The sequence below is a fragment of the Molossus molossus genome, unplaced genomic scaffold (genome assembly GCF_014108415.1).
Source record: "Molossus molossus isolate mMolMol1 unplaced genomic scaffold, mMolMol1.p scaffold_m16_p_21, whole genome shotgun sequence".
NCBI classification, from domain to species: domain Eukaryota; kingdom Metazoa; phylum Chordata; class Mammalia; order Chiroptera; family Molossidae; genus Molossus; species Molossus molossus.
This window is the reverse complement of record NW_023425357.1, coordinates 19,053,388-19,062,235: the sequence shown is the minus strand read 5'-3', so window position 1 is coordinate 19,062,235 and position 8,848 is coordinate 19,053,388. Positions and strand designations below refer to the sequence as shown.

At 46.3% G+C, this 8,848-nt stretch overlaps 1 non-coding gene across 1 annotated transcript; it reads left to right on the top strand.

The window, feature by feature from the left end:
- Positions 1–7,985: 7,985 nt before the first annotated feature.
- LOC118639651 lies at positions 7,986–8,088 on the top strand. Its single transcript, XR_004961228.1, has one exon. It is a non-coding gene; the product is annotated as a U6 spliceosomal RNA (small nuclear RNA).
- The last annotated feature ends 760 nt before the right edge of the window (positions 8,089–8,848 follow it).

Below are 8,848 nucleotides of genomic sequence, written 5' to 3'. Positions count from 1 at the left end.
ACTAGGGCTCCCGCTGGCTGATGCAACTTGGTCTAGAAGTTGAATAGAAGCACGGAGCCCGGCAATGTTGCAGCCAGACAGCAGAGGTCAGCGCTGGCACACATAACGGTGGCCTCCTCTGGAGGCCACGTGACACCAACCTTGCATCATCCTTCCTGGCATCCAAGGGCCCAGGAGGAGGGCTCTTTGACTAGCCGCTGTCTGGGCTGAGCCCGCAGGAAAACACCTGAGCATCGGAGATAGAGGAGTCCCAAGCTTTTCGCGCCACGGAGGCTGGCCTGCTGCCAGAGTCATAGACAGAGTTTGTGGGTCCCCAGCAGACCTATAGCTGTGCACCCGGTTTCACCTACAGGCCAGTTGCGATGGCTTAGAAAAGCCGCCTTTCAGAGCTCACTGCTCTCTCCCAGGTAAATACTGTGTTAGAAGCTGCATTTCTCTCTGTTTTGTAAAGGGGGCTTCGCTACTGATTTAGTAATGGTTTTGCAAGACGAATTAAAAGAGGAAATAGTCTGCCGGTTTTTACATTTACTCACACACACAGTACCCTAGCAGTGGGTTTGGCTGGCCCCCTGGGCCCCCAGGAGAGTCTGCCAAGCTTTCATAATCTAGACAGAGGAGCCGGGGAAAGGAAGCCAACCAAATACCGGAATGTTTGCAATCCCCGGCGTCACCATCACCCACAGTCTTCAGATGTCTATGGAAATCCCTAAGTATTGATTTGCTCAACTGTTCTGAAAACAAATGAATGCAAAATTCTCCTTTCTGCCTGCCAGGTGATAAAGTGATCATCCAGGACTCAGGGTCTAGGATCACTGTTTGCGATTTTATTTTATTTATTATTATTATTGTTATACTTTTTTAAATTTATTTTTTTAGATAGGGAGGGAGGGAGGGAGGGAGAAAGAGAAACATTCATGTGAAAAAGACACATCGATTGATTGCCTCCAGCACGACCCAGACAGGGGCCAGGGACAAACCCGTAACCCAGGTACGTGCCCTTGACAGGGAATTGAACCCACGATCCTTCGATTAGAATGCTGATGCTCTAACCACTGAGCAACAGGCCAGGGCCTGTTTGCAGCATTATAACCCTAATCCTTCAAGAGCCCCAGCTTGCCAGCCTCTGAGCTTTCCCCACCTCCTTCCCCCACCTTCTTCCCCTGCAGGGTTTCTAACCTGCTCTCTGCATCCACCCCCCTCCTGCCCACCTGCCCTGCCCCTCCTGCCCCTTCTCCCTCTCTCCTCTTTCTCCAGCCTCCTAGTGCTTTCACCTGTGGCTTGTTGTCATCATCATCATCATCATCATTAAATACATTTTCTTATTTTGGAATAATTTTGGATTTGCAGAAAACTTACAAAGATAGTTCCAATAGTCCTTGTGTGTTCCTCTCCCGTGACCATGGTATATTGATCAGAACCCAGAAACCAGCACTGGGACTTGACGATTAGCTAAACTCCAAGCTTTATTTGCACTTTGCTGGTTTTCCCAATAATGTCCTTCCTCTGGTCCCATTCAGGATCTCACGCAGGGTACAAGGTTGCATGTAGATGTGGCTCACTTCTCGGTGCAGGCAGTGAACCATCCTGCCAGCCTGTAGTCTCCACCCTGCGCTCTTGGGAGAAAAGACACACTTTATTGTAGTTCTCAGTTCTCTTAAATGCCTTTGGGTGAAGTGACAAAAATGGCCAAGAGCATTCATTTGACATTCTCCCCAGCCACTGGCGACACTGGCCTTCCCCCATTTTTTTGAGGTAACCTCTTGCCTCGGTATCGTGTGTTAGTCACTCACTATTTAGTATAAACTGCACGCTTTGCTGCAGAGCTGCACATGGCTGAGATATGCAGATGGGGAGTTCTCTGGGATAGGAATCATCTAGAATCTTGAGCAGCAGTAGAAATTAAAGCATCTTTCAGAATCCCATTGATTAGATAGAGTTCCCTCGTTCCTTTTGTGACTGGCAAAGCGTTTTGAAGCATCTACCCCCAGAACCTTCACATTAGCTGTGTCTCATTGATGCCCACCCTCCACATCCTTCCCCCAACCCCACAGCCAAAGTGCTGACATGGTACATTATTTGAGACACACTTCCAAGCAGCATCAAGAGGCTGGCAAGATGAATTCTTTACTCTAGAAAAGGGGAGAGACTCTCTCCGTAAGAAAATCTTACCAAGGCTGGGCCCTCCTTCAGGGCTCATCTCCCAGCACTCCGATGCCTTTGTCCAACTGCCCGAAGGTCATAGGATTCAACTCAGAAAATCAAAACAAACCCATGGCCAAGGGATCCAGAAATGAAAATGTGTTTCACAAGCGTATCAGAGGGAATGCTTACTTGTTTTGTTAGGACAGATAGCTAGTTAGACATGAGCGGAGGACAAAGGGGGAGAGAGGGGGTAGATTATCCACATGCATTCCTGAACATCTGTAAAGCCTAAGGTAAAAATTTTAAGCCACCTGGACTTACAGTCATCAGATCTCTGATTCAATCTCAGGACATTGTTCAGCTACATAGGTCACCAGTTTCAGTCACCCAGCATGTGCACAGGTGGTTAAGCAAGGTGAGGGGGCGGAAGGACAGGAGTGGAGAGATCTAGAAAGACAAAGCCCATAAATACTGAACTCTGTAACTGATTGGGGGGCACTCTCGCTCTGGGGTGCCCTCTCAGCCCGTCTGAGTGTATTTCCATACTGCCAATACATTCTTGCTTGCTTTGCTGCACTTTGAGTCTTGATTGAAATCCTTCCTTCAAGAAGGCAAGAACTGAGGTCTCGTCATCTCACCAATAGTATATTTGATGCCGTGGCTCTGATTGTTCTTACTGTGACTCCGATTGTTTCATCACTGGCAAGCCAATTGTCCTTGCCACCTTGGCTTGAAGGACATGACTGACTGTGTTCTCTTTCCCCTGCATCTTTTTCTCCAGCCATGGGGTTCTCTCTCTGTCTCTCTCTCTCTCTCTCTCTCTCTGGATTGCTGCACTGTGTGGGCACAGGTCAAGCATTTAAAAGATTTTTTGTTTTTGTTTTTAAATATATCTCTATTGGTTTTTCAGGGAGAGAGAGAGAGAGAAACATCAATGTGAGAAAGATCAATTGGCTGCCTCCTGCACGCCCCCTACCGGGAATAGAGCCTACAACCTGGGTATGTACCCCCACCAGGAATCAAACCAGGACTCTCAGTCCATGGGATGATGCTCAATCCACTGAGCCACACTGGCTGGGTGAACATTTAAAAGTTTTTAGGGCTCTCGCTACTAGAAGACTCCCATGACAGGATGAGTCGGTCATGGACCGGGGAAGTTTGCACTAGGCACCCCCCAAATGCAAGACAATGTCCATTCACCCAGGAATACTGTTAAATCACACAAGGCCCTTCCCGTGACTTTTCTCTGCTGGGTTACTATTTCCAATGTAGAGATAGAGAGAGAGATCCTTGCCTTTTGGCTGGAAGGATGTTCTTTCCTTCCTGTTCTTTCTTCCTTTATGCCTGGAGTTACATTCAGGCTGACTTTCTTTCAGCTTCTTTTGAAATCCTCCAGGTAGAGCTAAAGATTAAGGGTTGAGAAGAATCAGGGCTATAGATAAGAGTCAATATAACTAAGGATAGGAAAAAAAAAATCAGCCATGGCTAATTTTTGACTTTGGCTTTTCAATTAGAATTGCTTTCTGAGGGTCTGAACAAAACCATTTACCCAAATGAGAGCTGAACTTGTTCAGCTCCAAAGGTGAGGGGTACATCCTCCCTCCAGCCCGAATCTCGGGTATTCTTAGGCAACTAAGAATCTCTGAGGAGCTGTCAGAGGATATACCTCACAATGTGCAGGAGTCCCAACGCAACGGTATTTAATTATTTGACTCATCTGGAAAACGCCCATAAAGTTTGCAGCTCAAGAGAAACCAAGGCATGTAAGAGGGTTTGCAACAACTTGGGAGATAAAAGCCCCTTGGGGCTCAACCCACAAACAGCACACCTTCAACCCATTACACAGCATCCCGAGAAATCTATGCAGACCCTACAGATCTCAAAATAAAACTAAAATCAACATGGGAAATGGTGCCTCCAAGGCTGGAAACTCCCAGCCCCCAGCCCCCATTTATACTGCTGACAATGAACAAAAAGCCTTTACTTGCAAGTACTTACAGAAATGGGAAAAAATATCTAAAAATAATATCAACTTAAGATGGTCAAAATATAGCCCTTTTGATGCCTAAATTAATTTTTATGTGAAAAAAAAAAAAAAAGCCAGCTCTAAAATTAAAGCTGAACGAAGGAAAAGCTTATCTTGATTGGAAATTAGAGGCTTCTAGGAGTGGCACAGGTAAATTACCCCCAGGGTAGAAGAGCCAAAAAGGCTGGTCTTAAGCAAGAGAGGAAAAAGAAATTATATACATTCCTTATACTAAAACAGAATTAAAGAATCTGCCTAAAGATTTCCCTAACTTTCTCTGGGGCCCTGCGGGGCTAGCAAAGAAATTTTTATTATTATTTTTTCTTTATTGATTTTAGAGAGAAAGGAAGGGAAAGGGAGAGAGAGACAGAAATATCGGTGAGAGAGAACATTGATTGGCCACCTCCTGCATGCCCCACACTAGGGATTTGGCCCACAACGTGGGCATGTGCCCTGACAGGGAATCTAACTGGTGACCTTTTGGTGGATGCTCAACCACTGAGCCACACCAGCCGGGCAAAGGAATTTCATTGAACTATCAAGAGAATATGGTCCTGGCTTTTCTGACCTATTCCAATTAATCTACCTACTGGTTTCTGGGAGCAAAACAACAGAATTACTAAGCAGGGTCTACAGGAACACTCCTGCAGCAGAAGTCTGTTTTCATTGTGGAGAGCCAGGTCGCCTTGAAAAGGGTTAGGAAACACTGAACTAGGAATGGGAGGAAAGAAAGCCCGAGGACCGAAGGCAGCAAACCTTCCTGCACACTGTCAGGCATCGCCAGTGGGTCTGCCACTTCTGGGAATTTCAGAAATGAATAAAATGACAAGCAGTCACAACCTTATCCTTGACATCAGGCACTATGTCAGGCCTCCTCAGGCATCTTGAGAAATGGAGAAGATAAAAGACACACTGGCAAGCTCACTTGCTCAAGACTAGGGTGTACACGTGAACCCCAGCAACAAGGGGTCGAGGAAGGAGATCCGATCCGTGAGTCTAGGGACGCAGTCTTTCGCACGAGACTGGGGGACGGTTACACCGTAAGGTTAGCTACGTCTGGCAACCCGGGCACAAAGCCGCGGACACTCTCCTTCAAGCCCACTACAGGCAGGGGGAAACGGATGCCTGCTTCTCCCACACTCTCCTCTATTCTCTTCCAGATGGGCAACCAATCGTCCATTCCTCAGGACTCTCCCCTAGGGTGCATCTTCAAACACTGGTCAAAATGTGACCTCCAAGCCCTAAAAAAAAAAGTTTGATCTTCTTTTACAATACAGCATGGCCCCAATACAAACTGGGGAACCAGGAGGCCTGGCCAGAGAATGAACGCCTTAATTTTAGCACTATTCTCCAGCTAGATCTTTTCTGCTATCGGCAAGGCAAATGGACTGAAGTCCCAGATGTCCAAGCCTTTATGGCCTTAAGGGACAACCCAGACCTTTGCAAGACTTGCAGAGTAGACCAGCTGCTCTAACTATAATCAGCCAACCCTCACAAGAACAACGGCCCCCAGAAAAGGCTATCCCAAAGATAGAAACAAAAAAACAGAACCCCCAGAAAAACCTAAGTACATAAAAAAAAAGACAATTCTGCCCTGGCCTGTTTGGCTCAGCGGTTGGAGCATCAGCCTGCGGTCCAGAGAGACCGGGGTTCAGTTCCTACTAAGGGCACGTACCTCGGTTGCAGTTTGTCCCCGGCCCTGGTTGGGTTGTGCGGGTGGCAGCCACTCGATGCATCCCTTTCACGTAGATGTTTCTCTCTCTCTCTCTCCTTCCCACTCTATCTGAATAAAAATGGGAAAATGTCCTCGGGTGAGGATAAAAAAAAAAAGACAATTCTATCTATCCTAAGTTTCCAATGCTAGGACCGACTCCACCCTACCCAGGAATCTATCCCACCACCCTGTCTCTAGAATCTCCTAAATTATGTGCACTCCAAGAAACGAGTGGCCCAACAGACACCACCAAAGTTCATGTCCCATTTTCTTTTTAATTTTTTTTCTTTATTGATTATAGAGAGAGGAAGGGTGAGGGAGAGGGAGAGAGAGAGAGAAACATTGATAAGAGAGAACATCGACTGGCTGCCTCCTGCATGCCCCCCACTGGGGATCGGGCCCACAACCCGGGCATGTGCCCCGACTGGGAATCGAACCGGTGACCTCGTGGTGCATGGGTCGACGCTCAACCACTGAGCCACACTGGCCGGGCCCATGTCCCATTTTTTTGTTGTTGTTGTTAAATTTTTTTTTTTATCCTCACCGGAGGATATTTTTACATTTATTTTCAGATAGAGTGGGAGAGAGGAAGAGAGAGAGAGAGAGAGAGAGAGAGAGCATTGCAACTGAGGAATTGAACCTGGGACTCTTTGGTCTGCAGGCAAACGCTCTAACCGCCGAGCCAAACTGGCCAGGTCCTGTTCCATTTTCAATACAAGACCTTTTTCCATTGAAAAACAAATTGGGAAATTTTCGATGACCCTGATAAATACATAAAGAGATTCCAAAAAGTCTCGATGACCTTCGACTTAACTTGGGGAGCTATCTTACTTCTCTTACACGCAACCCTTACCCTTACTCACGGGGCACGTCAGGCCATCAGTGAAGCAGCCACACGGCCTGCTAACGACACGCACACGATCAATCAACAATACCCGCTACATCCAGAGGCACTTCTCCGAAATGACCCAGAATGGAACCACGATAACCCAAATGGAGCCTGGGCTCGGGATCATCTGCTAGGATGTCTAATACGGGATGAAGGCTAGCAAGGCTACGCCAGTCAATTCCAATAAACTAGCCACAACTGACCACGGGCCAGACGAAAACCCCAACGCCTTTGTAGAAAGGCCCTTCTAAGATATAAAAACCTGAAAACGAATTCACCAGAAAAGGATTTAATCATGAAGGACCAGTTGTTAACCCAAGCCACTTGGGATATATACATATGTATTGATTGATTTATATACAGTGATACCTCGGTTCTCGAACATAATTCATTCCAGGAGGACGGTCGAGAACCGAATTGTTCGAGAACCGAAGCAATGTAACCAATAGGAAAGCGTGACTCCACAAAGCGTGACTCTCTCTCTGCACTCACGCTGATGACGCGAGCAAGGCGCGCTGGGCCGAATGAACGCCATTCGGCTCAACTCGGCTCATCTCGGAAGTTCAAGTTCCAAATATTTGTTCGGATTCCGAGACAAAAGTTTCTCGAATCTCCATTTGGTCGAAAACCGAGGCGTTCGAGAACCGAGGTATCACTGTAGATCTATATAGATAGATAGGTTTGTTTTTTTTAAAGCTCCAAAAGCTAGGAATAGGACAGGCAGCCTCTTCACTGACCTCCTATGCAACAACCTCAGCCTTTTATAATCAAGACTTAAATGCAAAGATCAGAAAATGAGATAAGGAGAAACACAAGGAGAAAAGGTCACCTTAACACCCCTTCCGGGAGAATGAGTGAGTCCCTCCATTCCTACAATGACATTATCAATCAAACCTATGCCCGCAGGAGAGACTTGAAGGACCAGCCACTGGACAATGTGGACGAGGTCTGGCTCACTGGTGGGAATTGTTTTGTCAGGAGTGGGGTCCCCTATGCTGGATCTGCAATTGTGAAACCTCCAAAGGTCACTGAGGCCCGAGCCTTGCCCCGGGGCCTCCTGCCCAGCTAACTAAACCAACAGCTCTAACAGAAGCCCTTAAATTAGGGAAAAGAGAGTCAATATTTATACGGACTCTAAATATGCATCTCTAATACTTCACACTCATGCCTCTATTTAAAAAGAGCTATGACCTTATCAAACATGGGCCTCGGGCTTGCTTTGGCAGCACAGATACTAAAATGGGAATGATACAGAGAAGGTTAGCATGCCCCACGCACAAACATGGGCCTCAAATCCTTAAATTACTTCACACTATAAACTTACAGAAAAAAAATAACAATTATACACTACAAGGGACATCGAAATATAACAAAATAACACAAAAAAAATAAGGTTGCTAATATCTCTACTAAAAGAGCGGCTTCTGCTCAAGTTTCCCTTCTAGGGCCTTTCATTCCAACGGGCCCAGGGAAGGCCCTAATTCCTCACTATTCCCAGGAGAAAATTAATTGGGTCAAGCAACATGAATATACAAAACACACTGAAAACTAACACCAGCAGGAAAATCTCACTCACCTTCCACAAACCCTACAATGGAAAATTATTAAAAAGTTACATGAATCCTGGATGATTTGGTTCAGTGATTAGAGTGTTGGCCCATGGACCGAAGGCACTTGTGTTTGATTCCGGTCAAGGGCATGTACTTGGGTTGCAGGTTCGATTCCTGGCCCAGGACAGATCGTTCCAGAGGCAACCAATCACGTGTCTCTCTCACATCAATGTTTCTCTCTCTCCCCTCCCCCTTCCACTCTCTCTAAAAAGCAGTGGGAAAATATCCTTGGGTGAGGATTAACAACGACAACAAAATAGTTACATGACGTCTGCCATTTTACATGGAATAAATTTTAAAACCTGTCAACATCTTTTTACTAAAAAGGGCCTAATGAAATCCATCTGACAGGTTGGTCAGAACTGTGCCTCATGTGCCATAAATAACCCCCAGGAATCCAAGCCTCCTCCTTCAGTAAACTGGCTCAAAGAAGAGGAACCTACCCAGGGGAAGACTGGAAAATTGAC